This window comes from Anabrus simplex, chromosome 6, assembly GCF_040414725.1.
Source record: "Anabrus simplex isolate iqAnaSimp1 chromosome 6, ASM4041472v1, whole genome shotgun sequence".
NCBI lineage: Eukaryota > Metazoa > Arthropoda > Insecta > Orthoptera > Tettigoniidae > Anabrus > Anabrus simplex.
In genome coordinates this window covers 247158185-247172764 of record NC_090270.1, presented here as the reverse complement: position 1 = coordinate 247172764, position 14580 = coordinate 247158185, and the positions used below count along the sequence as shown (strand labels likewise).

Genomic DNA, 14580 nt, shown 5'->3' with positions numbered 1-14580 from the left:
TTTTTTCTCTCTGATTAGTGTTGTATAGAGGATGGTTGCCTAGTTGTACTTCCTCTTAAAACAACAATCGCCACCACCCACTAATAATGCAGACAGAAATGTTACACTAAGTTGAGATTGTGTTCATTTCTATGTATTATATTACACATTTCTCATACAGTAGTCTACGTAGTAGTAGACTTCATTTTATTCCTAGCTATGGGTATTTGTTTTACATGACAATAAACAACAGTGAATCCCACCTAAGTAATGCTTGTGTGGGTTTGAATGTATTAACAATACAATAGCAACAAGAATTTCAACTTATTTTGTAGTACACAGTTACATACCCGTATATATTAAGTACATGCTGGGTATTGTTACAATGAGTGTTATTACAGTGTTTGTGAAATGTGTGGAAAAATTTGCCAACGGTATCACGCAGAGCTGTGCTCCAGAAGAACAGTACCTTAAACTATGCAATTAAGATAATTTATCTTTCCTATATGCCTATGCACGTTGAGTGTTATCCTCCTATAATAATTACAAAGGCGAAGCTGAATAGTATGTGAAAATTATTTTATAAGTTAATTAGCTATTGTAAAGAATTAGATCGGAGCAAAAGCAATTTCTATATGAAAATAAAATAAAAAGGGCTAATTGAACGAGAGGAGAATGTCATTCCGATGAGCTTGCCATCTAGCGGAATAGGTTTTATATGAATTGGTTCTCGATTTTCATTAGTTTGGTATTGCATGTTGTTAGTTGTATTTGTGATTATTTTGTGATTATTTTGCACGAGGTACATAACGTAAGTAAATTTTTAAGTCCCTAATAATTGTTATTTTGTGGGATCTGTATCTTTCATCACTCAGGTTTGTTCGACCCATTTCATTAACTGTACGTGCGCTACTAGAATGGGAAAAGTTGTAATGCTGGTGTTTTCCAGGTCATTTAATAAATTGTTTTTCATCACATAGAGTAATTATCAAGGGCAATAGGTAGGGAACTATAAATGACGTCTAGAGGTAAGTAATTAATCGTCTAATTTTATTACCCTACGTCACTGTGGAGGCATTGAGTGTTTTTAATGTATAACTTTTTACTATAGGGACATATTTTACAGCTGCCTGAAGCAATTAAGTTAGATTATTGTTTGAATACTTGTTAAAGTAGGCAAAAATCCCCTTCCTCTCCTTTTTAAAGATATTTTTATTGGACCAGTAGTGGAAAATTGCTTTTGAAGTGGGCTTCTTGAAATGCTTGAGGTTAAGCTGTAGAAGATGTTCAGGCGGACTTCGTTCTCCGCTGTACTCCGCGCCGATTTTCGGATCCACTTGCATTTTGACCATTCTTAGTTTTTCTTCCACCTTCGTTTGATGTCATATAAGTTCAGCTTAGATTAGACAACACAGAGAGTTTCTAAATCGAATAAGTTACAAGTTAGAGAAATAAACTCTACCTTTATTATTTCGATGTGAGTCGACAGTGTCGATGTGCGGCTCTGGAAATATTTTAATTAAATATCTTGACATGTGATATAACTATTAGTATTTTAATCTTTGAGACTGTAAACCAAACTCGAATGGGAAGAGTTGCTATTTCGGTGTTTCCAGGTCGTGATGAATATATTTTTTGTCAGTCGTCTATTTCAGTGAATGCATTCAGCCGGTTTTGCTAGCCTTCTCTCTGTGAGCAACTGCAGTATGACCTCGATAATGTTGTGAGATGGACAGTAGGCAATGGTATGATGATAAACTGGGTTAAAAGTCAGGTTGTGAGTTTCACAAATAGGAAGAGTCCTCTCAGTTTTAATTACTGCGTTGATGGGGTGAAAGTTCCGGTTACGGTACACAAGCCGGCTATCGCCAGTTCACTCGTAGGCGCCGTCATATGCTGTTAAATATGTCCATTAGGGTACAAGGAAGGAGTAGAGGTGCGAAAATACTAGGTTTTTGTATTATAATTTTTTTTTTTTTGCTAGGGGCTTTACGTCGCTCCGACACAGATAGGTCTTATGGCGACGAGGTTTTTGTATTATTATCTGCCATATAGAACACTGAAGAAGGCACTAGATTATGGTTTCTGTGTATGGGACCCTCACCAGGATTGTTTGATTCAAGAACTGAAAAAATCCAAAGAAAAGCAGCTCGATTTGTTCTGGGTGATTTCCGACAAAAGAGTAGCATTTCAAAAATGTTGCAAAGTTTGGACTGGGAGGACTTGGAAGAAAGGTGATGAGCTGCTTGACTAAGTGGTATGTTGCAAGTAATGAAAATAATAGCGAATCTGTATTTAAAATAAGAGAAAATATGAGAATTTTTTTTTCTTCCACGTATTCAATACAACTCAATATGTTAGAGTTAAATCCTCATAAAAATAAGAATTGGTACGTATTTCACCCTTTCCTATGGGGCATCATCAGCCGTAGCATTACCTCAAACCATATCAGGTACCTGATCTAAAATATACTACAAAATTGAATACGTTAAAAAAGCTATCATTACGTGAGTAACTTGATTTAGATACAAGTGGAATTAATAATGTTGATGGCCTTGAGCCATGGTCAATGTTAAATATGAATGAAAGTATAAAATATTGTTTACAAAAGGATGAAAGTAAATAGAGAACAAAGATAAAATTGATTATATAAAAAATAGTAAGGAAATGAATTCTAACACTGCCATTTTTATGCAATATTGGACCTTGGCATGTGTGCTTGATATAGTCTTATTTAAAATATATCGAATAAATTCTAAGTTTATAGTTTGTAACTGGCCCAGAAAGACATTATATTTATGTCGTAGTTCTACTTGAGCATCTATGTTGAACAGATTATTAGAGACAACTTCATGAGGCTTTTGAAATATCATTAGACCATCTTCTATTGTAGGGCGCGTAGAGGCGCGCGGCTATGAGCTTGCATCCGGGAGATAGTAGGTTCGAATCCCACTATCGGCAGCCCTGAAGATGGTTTTCCGTGGTTTCCCATTTTCACACCAGGCAAATGCTGGGGCTGTACCTTAATTAAGGCCACAGCCACTTCCTTCCAACTCCTAGGCCTTTCCTATCCCATCGTCGCCATAAGACCTATCTGTGTTGGTGCGACGTAAAGCCCCTAGCAAAAAAAAAAAAAAAAAAAAAAAAATGTAGGGCAATATTCTCAGTTGATTAGTGTGCCTGGCATAAAAGGATGTTGTTTTCATGTCGTAGTTCTACTTGAGGAACTATGTTGAACAATTAATTAACAAATTATGAGAACTGTTGAAGTGTCATTGGATCATCATCTTCTGTTGAACAATATTCTATGTTGATGGTGTGCTTCACTGTTGTTAGAGTGTTCAAATATTTGATTTACTAGTTGAAAAGGGGGTTGTCAAACTTTGGTATAAGTTGAATATTATGCTGTCCAATGTGTGCAAACTCTGAAAGGAAGGAGAAATCTATAATAAATTAAATTGAAAGAAGGGAGGATTTACGTGTAAACTTTGAGTCTGTAGTGTTATTGCTTACCTTTTATATTGCTGGATTGTTATCTTGTCGTGTGAGAGGTTTTTGGAATACTGGCAGTTGCCAACGTTCTGCTCCTCGTATTGTAAGTTTGAGAAGGCGGGGCTATGGGCTTGTGGTTGGCACATGGGGAGGAGTTGTTTGCTTTGGAGAGGAGGAGGGGTGTAATGTGTTTATCGGCTTAGTGGGAGTGCTTATTGATTTTTTCTTAAAATCTTAAAAACTTAAAAAAAAATTTTGTCTTGAAGGTTAAATTTATTAAACAAGATTATTATTTGGTCATATAGGGGGCTTTTATTATCTATTGGATCATTTAGGTTTTTATTTATGTTGTATTTCTGGTCCAAAAAATGCACAAATTCTCACACTTGGTCATGAGTTTGCCTTTTTCAATTCTTTTTAAAATTTGGAGATCTTGTTCGATTGTGGTGAAACTGTGTCCCGTGTCCTTCATATGATTACTCATTGCTGAGTATTTAATAATGTTTCTGGGCATTAAAATGCTCGGCATATCTGGTTGTGAAACTTCTTCCGGTCTGACCGATATAAGAAAAATTGCACTCTGCACATTTAAGTCTGTAAATGCCAGAACCGGAATATTTGTTGCTGTCAGAATTTATCGTGTTGTCGTTGTAAAACAACTTTTGATTAGAGTTTTGAGTTTTAAAGGCAATTTTAATTTCATGCTTTTTTAAAGGATTGGCAATTTGACGTATGATTGAATTGGGGTAGGTAAAGGTTGTATATTTTGATTTGCTTGTTTCTATTGGGGCTAGTTTTAATTTCACTTTGTTGATTATTTTATTTATGATTGAGGGATTGTATCCATTGAAGCTGGCTGTTTCTTTTATGGTATTTATTTCCTGCTTTAGATCAGTGGTTGAAAGAGGAATTTTTAACGCTCTGTACACTAAACTGTAAAATGAAGCTTGTTTATATGACTGTGGGGGTAGAGAATTTTGTTTTATGGTTGTGGGAGTAAAAGAGGATTTCCTATAGATTTGAAAGTCAAATTTGTTAGAAGTTCTTGTGATTGTGATATCGAGAAAATTGATTGAATTATGGTCTTCGTCCTCCTTAGTGAACTTGATACATTTATCTGTTTAAATAGGTTAGTATATTTTCACTTTTGTTACATCTTTTGTCAATTATTGCCAACGTGTCATTGACATAGGGCAGCCAAAGACACAGTCCATTAATGTTTTCTATTATTTTACTATTCTCAAGGTTATCCATGTAAATCTCGCAGAGTATTCCTGAGATAGGATCTCCCATAGCCAGACCTTCCTGTTTGTATATCTTGTTTCTGAAGGTAAAATAGTTATTATGCAGAACAAAATTTAGTAGTTTTATTTAGTAGTATATTTTAGATCAGGTAACTGATATGGTTTGAGGTAATGTTACGGCTGATGATGCCCCATAGGAAAGGGTGACACATGTATCAATTCTTATTTTAATGAGGATTTAACTTTAACTTAAATATTGAGTTGTACTGCATTTCTGATATTTTTTGTTACGGAGTCATCCGTGGAAGGCAGAGGTGAAAGAAGGTGCGGGCCGGAATGGGTCTAACTACAAGCCTTAAAGATGAAATTAAAATTTAAATAAAGGTTATATTTCCAACAGATAACAACATTTAACAATTTTCACCAAGTGAAATAACAAAGAAAATCAGGTACAATGCAACTTTACAAAAGAAAGCACAAGTTACAGGGTCTTTACAATTTCTGAGCTACATCGATCCTTGAGCTCACAGCTCACAACCACAAGATACCAAAGGGCAGAACGCCCCTAATTACTGGGAGCACTAGCTCCCAGCAATCAAAATGTCACGCCTCCCCGAGGCACCTCTTCAAAATACCGGAAAGAGTTGACCCGCTCTCAATCTTTCAAGCCGATTAAGAGGCCATAAACGGACTTTACTAAAAACTGCCCACAAGGCACACTTATAAATAAACAGGGGTAACTTGTACCCAACCTACAGGGCCTTCGCAATGAAGAAAAAACAACAGGGTAAGTTACTGGCCCAAAGTACAGAGAGGACTGGAGGCGCGAACTTGCACTCCTAAATACACATTTTAAAACCTAAGTGGCTCTTGGCCAATTACACAGGGGCTAATCCCAAGCTAGGGAGGTGACTTGTATGAGAAAACTTTAACACATTAAGGAAGAGAAGAAACGGTTATGAAAACATAGTCACCTCAACTTCAAAATGAAGGGGAGCTCGAGAGGGTAAAGCACTCTCTATCCCCGAATTACAGTTCAAGTTATGTGAAGTTTTTACAAGGACAGAAAAGGCTTACATATTTAAAGATATAGGTTACATATTAAAGGTTTTGAACCATCCCCGCGAGTTAAACTGCTGAGCTAGCAAGAAATAATGATGTTAAAAGGCCATTACCTTGTTGAAGAGCTGCTGCTTGAAGAACAAGGCGCTTCCCGCCCCCTGCTACATATTCACACACAGAGAAAGATGTTATACGAGTGGACCGGAGACAAGAAAATCAGCAGTTTTTATACCCTCATGGAAAGCTTGAGACCTTTCATGAATGATAACAACCCGCCCTCAAACTTTTATTGGCTATAGTACACAGTTACATACAAAATTGAAGAAGAAAGCCCCGATTGGCCAAAAATTAATTACAGAAATTCCTGATTGGCTACATTCAAAACAGGCGGAAGGAAAGGATTAATATTGCCAACCCACAAATGACAGAACAAAATTTAGTAAAGACAAAACTTATGAATACAAAATTTCTCCAAGAAAGTTCATTCCTTCACACCAGAGCGCATTATCATAGTTTTTGGTAGAGACATCTGTTAGAGAATGTCCACACTTCTTGATTAATGAAAAACAAAAGCAAATCAAAAACACACAGTGACATCTTCTGATAAACAGTAGAGTTAGTTCAGTTGTTAAAGTTCAGGGTTTCTCCAGTAGAGAGGTAAGTTAAGGCGGAACATTCAAATATGCGGCGTACAGGTGTACCAACCGGTGCATTTTTCATAAGTGGTATGTTCCAAGCTGTCGGTGGAGAGATGGCGCGAAATGACATCAGTAGACGAGTAAGTTTGAGTGGTGTCTTTAAAAGGAGGAAAGATCACAATTTGAAGATCAAGTTGGAATTTAAGAGGACAAATTGGGGGAAATATTCGTTTATAGGAAAGAGAGTTAGGGACTGGAATAACTTACCAAGGGAGATGTTCAATAAATTTCCAATTTCTGTGCAATCGTTTAAGAAAAGGCTAGGAAAATCTGCTACCTGGGCGATTGCCCTAAATGCAGATCAGTAGTGATTGATTGATCTGCTGATGAATACTACTACTACTACTACTACTACTACTACTACTACTGCAACAACATACGTTTTCATTCCGTCCTTGATGGGGACAGCGGATCTCCTAGATGGTAGAAAGCAAAAAACAATACAACATATTTTTTTGTTAAGATGGAAGTAATTCTTTCTCAGCGTCGACTCAATTAATGTAACTTTTATGTTCTTCAGTCTGTCGAAGCACAAAATATAACACTTTGAACATTATAAATATATCTGTAGAAAAACAAACAAACAGACAAACGAACAAACCTATTAGTAACTGAATGGAATCTCGGAAAATCGCACAAAATGTAATTTGACACGGCTAACCGATTCGTACAACGCTGCAGCAAGTAGTGGAGACATGCGCAGCGTGATTACATCTCTTCATATAGGGTTGGCTGTTTGGAAGGGCGTCCGGCCATAAAAATGGTCCAAATCCACATATGCGACACAATTCGTACCCGCAACCCCAGGAGTTGTGAGAAGAGCGGTAGAAGAAGAGGAAGTAGGAGCATAAAAACTTATCATTGTTGAAGCTATTTTTTCAATTTGTTGTTTACCCCCAACAATATCCCCCAGACTACCAGTACTTTTTGTTATCTATAAATTTTGTCCCCTCTCTCCCACTTGTAGTTCCCAGCCACTGCTACTGTTATTTGTAGTGATAAAATAGTAGCCTACAAAATGGTCTTGAGTGGCGATTTAACCCACATTCCAATGCACCGGTGCTACAGCTCCATTGTCTTGTGTACCGGTACATGCCCTCATAATGCTTTAATTGAAAAATTCTTCCTTGTGTACCAGTACATGTCCTCGTAATGCTCTAATTGAGAAATTCTTCCTTGTGTACCGGTACATGTCCTCATAATGCTCTAATTGAGAAATTCTTCAAACTGTGTATCTCTGAAATCTCCTTTAAATCTGTTATAGTTTCTAATATTCTGACAGAATTTTGATCATTTCTTCTGTCTTGTTTGACAAACGTTTCCCTTTTAAATTAGGACTGGACTCCCCGTATTGTGTCCACTTAATAAAGTACTTTTTGTATGCATTGAAAATGGCATTAGTGGTGGAATTAAATGAAAATAGTAGTTCTTCCAATTCAATAAGTAAGTATTTGACAGCCACAGTATAATATTTACAGTCATACATTTTTCCGACTTTTACAGAGGAAATGTCTTTGAACTGAAGAACTTTCTTTAGATCCTTGATTAACTTCGGCTGAATGATTAAAATCTTCAACCAAAGGAGAAATATAGGATCATCAAAGGAACTCTTGCACCCTTATTGATCTGTTGATATGATAACTATCATATATGTCCACTGTTCATTTGATGGCTAACAGTAATATCATTCAACATGATTTAGCATGACTCAGGTTTCTTCATTTCTCACCTTTCCAAATGAGCAGAATTCCTTCAGCATCTCTGTTCTAATTATAAATAATTAAATTAATGTGTAATTAAAATAATGTAATATCTTATAAGCAATGCCTTCAAAATTAACTGCTGTCTGGTTTCTATTGCTAGGAACATATTCATCACAACCAAAAGCAATTAACTGTCTGTGAATTTTCCTTCTTGTTTGAAGAGAAATGTATCTCTTCTTCCTGTCTAACAACACCAAAGTTTGTACCCTTTTTAATGTTTTCTGCCAACAAAGCCATGAATTTGATGAACTCATCACTTCTCGTTATTTTATTCATGAGGTATGTTTTTCCATCTCTTTTACTTTTAAGTGTAGTAAATTCAATGATCTTTTCTTTGATTCCAAAGTTAGAAACAAAAACTTACAAGAGCTGTCATTACAGAGATACGCTAATTGATTTCAAGTCCTTACAGCTTTTTCCATTCTAAAAGAAGCCAGTACACAGTGTGTGACTGCACATGAAGCTGCTTCTATTATAAAAACTTTTCTAATAAGAGGAGCGCAGTCCGTAGAGCAATATCTTTGGTAATGTTCCGCAGTATGAAATATCAGAGTAGCCTACCTTATTATGCAATTAGTTTTAGTTCTTTTTTGCCTACGATCGATGGTATTTTGAAATGGTGATACTGAAATTTGCTTTTGGTTTCTTTTGTTAACATGATCTGATGTTGAACCTTCCCCATGTTGAGAGAGTTGCACTCCATGAAAAGCAGCTCGATTTGTTTTGGGTGATTTCTGACACAAGGGTAGCATTACAGAAATGTGGCAAAATTTGGGCTTCTAAGACTTGGGAGAAAAGAGACAAGTTTCTCAACTAACTGGTATGTTCCGAACTGTCATTGGAGAGATGGCTTGGAATGACATTAGTAAATGAATAAGTTTGAGTGGTGTTTTTAAAAGTAGGAAAGATCACAATATGAAGATAAAGTTGGAATTGAAGAGAACAAATTGGGGTAAATAGTTGTTTATAAGTAGGGAGTTAGGGATTGGAATAATTTACCAAGGGAGATGTTCAATAAATTTCCAATTTCTTTGCAATCATTTAAGAAAAGACTAGGAAAACAAATAGGAATTCTGCTACTTGAGCAAAATGCAGGTCAATGTTGATTGATTGATTGATTGATTGATTGATTGATTGATTGTTTCATCACTGGAGCACTTTCAAATTTAAATCCCACATTATGTTCTCATGATGAATCTCGATTGAATGAAAAATCTTTAGGTTTGAGATGGAATGAACACTTTCTTTTTGTCATTGACAAACAAACTGTTAGGCAGATTATTATACTCAGCATTACCTACGACATACTGCAGTACTGTATTCTATCAGCATGTCAGATTCACCCCAGATGATCCAACTGGAAGTTTTCTCTATGCCATGCATTCTTATTTTCATTTGTTTACTTTTGATCACTCAATAAACCAGGAATGCCAATGTAAAACAAGAATGGTGATTTATCATCTGTGTGATGGTGACAGCTTTGTAAGTATCAAATTATCATTTTTTTTTTGGAAATTAGTATTTTCCTGATTCTGAGGAAGGTTTTCTGTAGTTCATCATTTGTTAAGTTATGAGATTATAGTTGTGTAGATCTGTTGGACTGTGAATAGTCTATATTCTGTTCTGCATGATCAACTGACATATATTCCTTATATCAGGATATTTTTAATATTCTATTCTTCTATAAGCTTACAAGTACAGAACTACATTTAGGCTTACTAGGAAATGGAAGGCAGCATCGTGCTTCTTTGATGGTTGTATTTAATGTATTTTATCTTTGAATAAATATAAAATATCATATAATCATTGAAGTTCTAATCTGTAAGCTGTATGAATAGACTGACACATGATAACCTTCATTGGCAATATCTCACTGGAGTTGCAAGGTAGGCTACACACATGGTATTCCACTTTATGTTGCACAGGCTTTAATAACAACACAGCACATCAAAAAATCTGAACAAAGTAATATGTGTTACATTATCATATTTCAGTTCACACTGTATCACTTTCCCAAAACCTCAGAAAATTAGGGTTCAAGAAAACATTCAGAACAAGGACCAAACATATGAACAGAATTGTACTTACAAAACAACATCCAGTTCACATATTGCATGTTACCTGGTGTTTGAGAACTCAAAAGCCCTGAATTCTTATTGGACAATTTGGTCAAAATTTAAAACAAGATAGACTATACAGAACACATCAGAGTACTTGGAACATGAAACAGAACTCTGCATTTGACTGCCATTTACTAGACACAAGATATGAATACACATATATAGTACATGTATGAAAATTCTCATCAGCCTTATGAAATATAGTCTTAACACTGTGGAATAATATGAAATATAAACACTTCTCTCTATCTCAAAGCACCAGCATTAAAAAAAGATGATCACACGTGTTATATGGCCACTTAGCACTCCCTATGTTTCAGTGGTAGAGTGTCAGCCTTTGGGATAGTAAGATCATGGGCTCAAACTCGGCAGAGGTAGTCGGATTTTTGAGAAGTGGAGAAATGTCCATTCGACACTCCATATCATATGATATTGCTTGTTAAGACTCTCTGATGATACATGTGATGTTTACCTGACAAAATTAATTAAAACTCACCCGATAGCTTCTTCTCTGCTTTTTCCCCCATCAAACTCTTTGCAGAGCAGCAGTACATATACAGTCCATGGTAAAACACTCCACAGTGAGGTGAGTATGTTCGCACACTTGGTTGTGTTGGTAATGGATCCCAGTAAACTTAATTGACATATACTAAATTAAATTATAAATTAAATTTATTAGTTAAATCTCTCACTCTGTCATGATTAGGGCACACCAAATTAAAAAAAAAATTTATGAAATTTCTTCATGAAAGACATACTCCACTAACAACACTCTCATTTCATTCGTCAATATATTGACCTCAAAAGCACAGTCCCTTGTTTAAAACAACTTCTGCACTAAACTGGCATGCTATTTTATTCAAGGATAGTACCTGCTGGAGGCAGAGGATTATTGCTCCGTTGTCTTATTGTTGCCAGCTTAAGCGCACTCATTGTGCCTCTGAGTTTACTATGGAGAGAGTTTTGCTATGCACTGTACTTCAGTGTACTCCATTCTTCTTGTGTGACTGATTATTTACCTTGCATTATGAATGATTAACCCAATTGAATGACAGCAAAACCTGTTCGTGTACGCTTAAAGCATCGCTTGGTTGAACAAGATCCGCTGGGGTTATCATATGAAATGCTAAAATGAGGACATTCTCTCTGTTCATTGAATGGACCATTATGCAATGTTTTAAATCTGTCGATGCCCATTGTATGTAATTAATTTTGCTAGTATTTAGTAACTTATCACAAGAAATGGTATGCTTTATTATTATATATATATATAGTATTCTGCAAATTTATTATGTGACATTGTAAATATAAATTAAGCCAAAATACTTCACAAACAAAATTATGGAAATATTTCCGAATGTTCATCCATAAAACAGCAAACCCCTTCTTGGTATTTCAATGCAGATGGGAATTTTGAATGGTGCTCTATTGGGGTCATGGCCATAAGTTTGGATGTAAAATACAGACTGCTTGATAGGTAGTGTCAAAATAAAACATCAACAAGTTAATAAAGTAGGAATGGATCCACCTTTTATGAATAAATATAACACAAAATACAACCTGTGACAATATAGTTTGGTGAAGAGTCCTGTACTATCAACATAGATGAACAATGCTTTACAGTGACCATACTGTCCCTCAAAATAGTCCCCTCCCATAACTATGCATTGCTGAGATCGGTGATACATGTTCTGGAAACTTTGTAAGAAGGCTTCCTTGGGATGGTGTTCATAAACTTCATCATGTTTCGAAGGATGTCAGGAATAACGTCAAATCTCTTTCCTTTCAAAGCAAGTTTGTTGGGAATAGGAAGAAGTCTGGAGGATTGAGATCTGGCGAGTATGGGGATGTTCAAGTTGCTCCACCCCCTTTTTTGCCATGAACTTTTTGACAATATTGGCTGTGTTGGGCGAGCGTTGTCATGGACAAAAAACCATGAACCTTGTTCTGGGGTCATACCCTGCATAGACGTTTCATGAAACGGGTCAAAATTCAATGTACTGTGCAGCATTCAGCGTCATTCCCTCAGGTAGAAATTCCTTGCGGATCAGATTATTGAAAAAGGGGATGAGCATCGTTTTGATGTCTAACTTTTCGGCTCTGACCTTTTTCCGACGAGGGGATCCCGGAGAGCGCCGTTCCATGCTTTGCCGTTTCATTTCAGGGTTGTACCTGAGACACCAGGTTTCATCCTCAGTGACAATACAGTTCAAGAAATTTGCTGTCGCATCCGCCGTTTCGACAAAATCCTGTGAAGCCTCTAAACTTGCCTGTTTCTGATCGTCAGTCAAGTGATGTGGCACAAGATGAGAACACGTTTTCTTCTTCCCCAACTTCTGGGTAACGATTTGTCGCACGGATTCACAGTTAATCTGCAGTTCATCCGCTGTCATGCACACAGTTAATCGCTGATCATTCATAATGAATGTCCTCACCTTCTTTGTTTTCATCACTGACGGTGGTCACTGATCTTCCGCTACAGGGGTTGTCAGAAACACTTTCCCGGCCTTCTCGAAAACGGGCGAACCACTCGCACAGACACTTCAAGGACAGTGCTTGATCTTCATAAACACGTACTAGTATTGCATGCATTTCTTTCGGTGTCTTGCCAAGCTTAAAACAAAACTATACATTGATCTTTTGGTCGTTCATGTTTCTGTTCGCCGTTCAGAACCAATGCACTAAACACGCACTGTGTCAAACAGGTCTTGCACAGCTCACACACGATGCTCAACTGAACAATGTTGGGAGCTGGTGGTTAAAACCTGCTGCTACGCAGGTGCAGTGTTGTGTGTTGCCAGTGTTGCCGGATTGACCGTTCTGACTTCATTCACCAAACTTTATTGTCACAGGTTGTAGTACAAGATATATACATAAGTTGTTAATGTGCATTGTATTTTCACAGTATACTTTTAAATACTTGTATTATTTCATAATGATACATATTTCAAGTTTCAACTGATTTGTATAATGGGAAAATGGGTAACCTCTGTGAGATGATGTTCCAATTGCGATGATTTTATATTCTATTTTATATAGAACACACACACTCTGTATGGATGTAAGCAGGTATCACATTACTTGCCGCTGGGGAACTTCTGGAAGAAGATTCAATAAATTATATTGCTAGTTCAGTGAAAATTACAAGGTCACTCTCTACTAGAGTGTATTATTTACTTAACATAGAAAAATGCCACAACTGTATGGGCATTTATGTACAATCCTGCCAGTCTGCTGTCATTCTCATGAAAGACAACATGCATGACTTGGTCTTGAAGTGAAAATGAAAATCCACAGCCTGAGTCCAGTCATCTGACCAGGTCAGGAGTGGAATGAATGAATGAATGAATGAAGAGACAATCTAGCGGCAAGGATAGAAATTGTGCCGGCTACTGAAGCCTGTTGCACTCCTCTGGAGCAATGTTTAATGACTGACAGATGAAATGAAATGATGTTGGTGTGTGTTGCTGGAATGAAAGATGACAGGGAAAACTGAAGTACCCAGGGAAAAATCTGTCATGCCTCCAATCCAGCACAAATCTCACATGGAGTGACCGGGATTTGAACAATGGAACCCAGTGGTGAGAGACCAGTGCGCTGCCGCCTGAGCCACGGAGGCTCCTCGAAAGTGATTTTTAATTTTTCTGCTGCTGAAACTGAGGGCATGTCCACAAGAAAGGGAACATATGGTAACCCAATGCTCAATCGATTAATGAATCGTCCATGCACAGTGTACTGCATGTGACACTGCAAGCCCCATTCTTCTGCCTGTTTCACCATACTTATCTTGATGTTAGAAACTTCTGTTCATGCGCTTGTTTATGGAGTTTGATATAATAGAAAAAACTAATTGAATTATTGAGGTGGATATTTATATTGTACAATTACGTTACATTCGAGGTGATCGTATGCACGAAAAAGAAGCGGACAAGATGGCGCGCAGCAGCTTCATGCAGCACAAATGCATATGAAGTATCACCGAGGTGCAAATCAATCACAGAAGGCACAGAGTCATATAGACCTCGCAAAAGAGTTCCAAGATGGAACAAGTATTGTTTTGAAAAATAATTGAAATCAATTAATTCTTAATACCTTGAGAAAGAAGATCGCATTTAAAAGAAATCCACTTAGAAGCACGAAAATATATTCATTCAGCGGATGGCAAGAAAACTGTGAAGGAAATATATCAATATTTGTGAAGGATTCACACATACGTAACTAC

The 14580-nt window shown here is 36.7% G+C and overlaps 1 protein-coding gene across 1 annotated transcript in view; it reads left to right on the top strand.

Annotated features, from left to right (window-relative positions):
• Nucleotides 1-689: 689 nt before the first annotated feature.
• The window catches only part of LOC137501297 (uncharacterized), a 96041-nt gene continuing 82150 nt past the window's right edge, over nt 690-14580 (top strand). Inside the window, exon 1 of the mRNA XM_068228279.1 lies at nt 690-790. The gene's annotated coding sequence lies outside the window, so the exon portion shown is untranslated. The remainder of the gene's footprint in view (nt 791-14580) is intronic.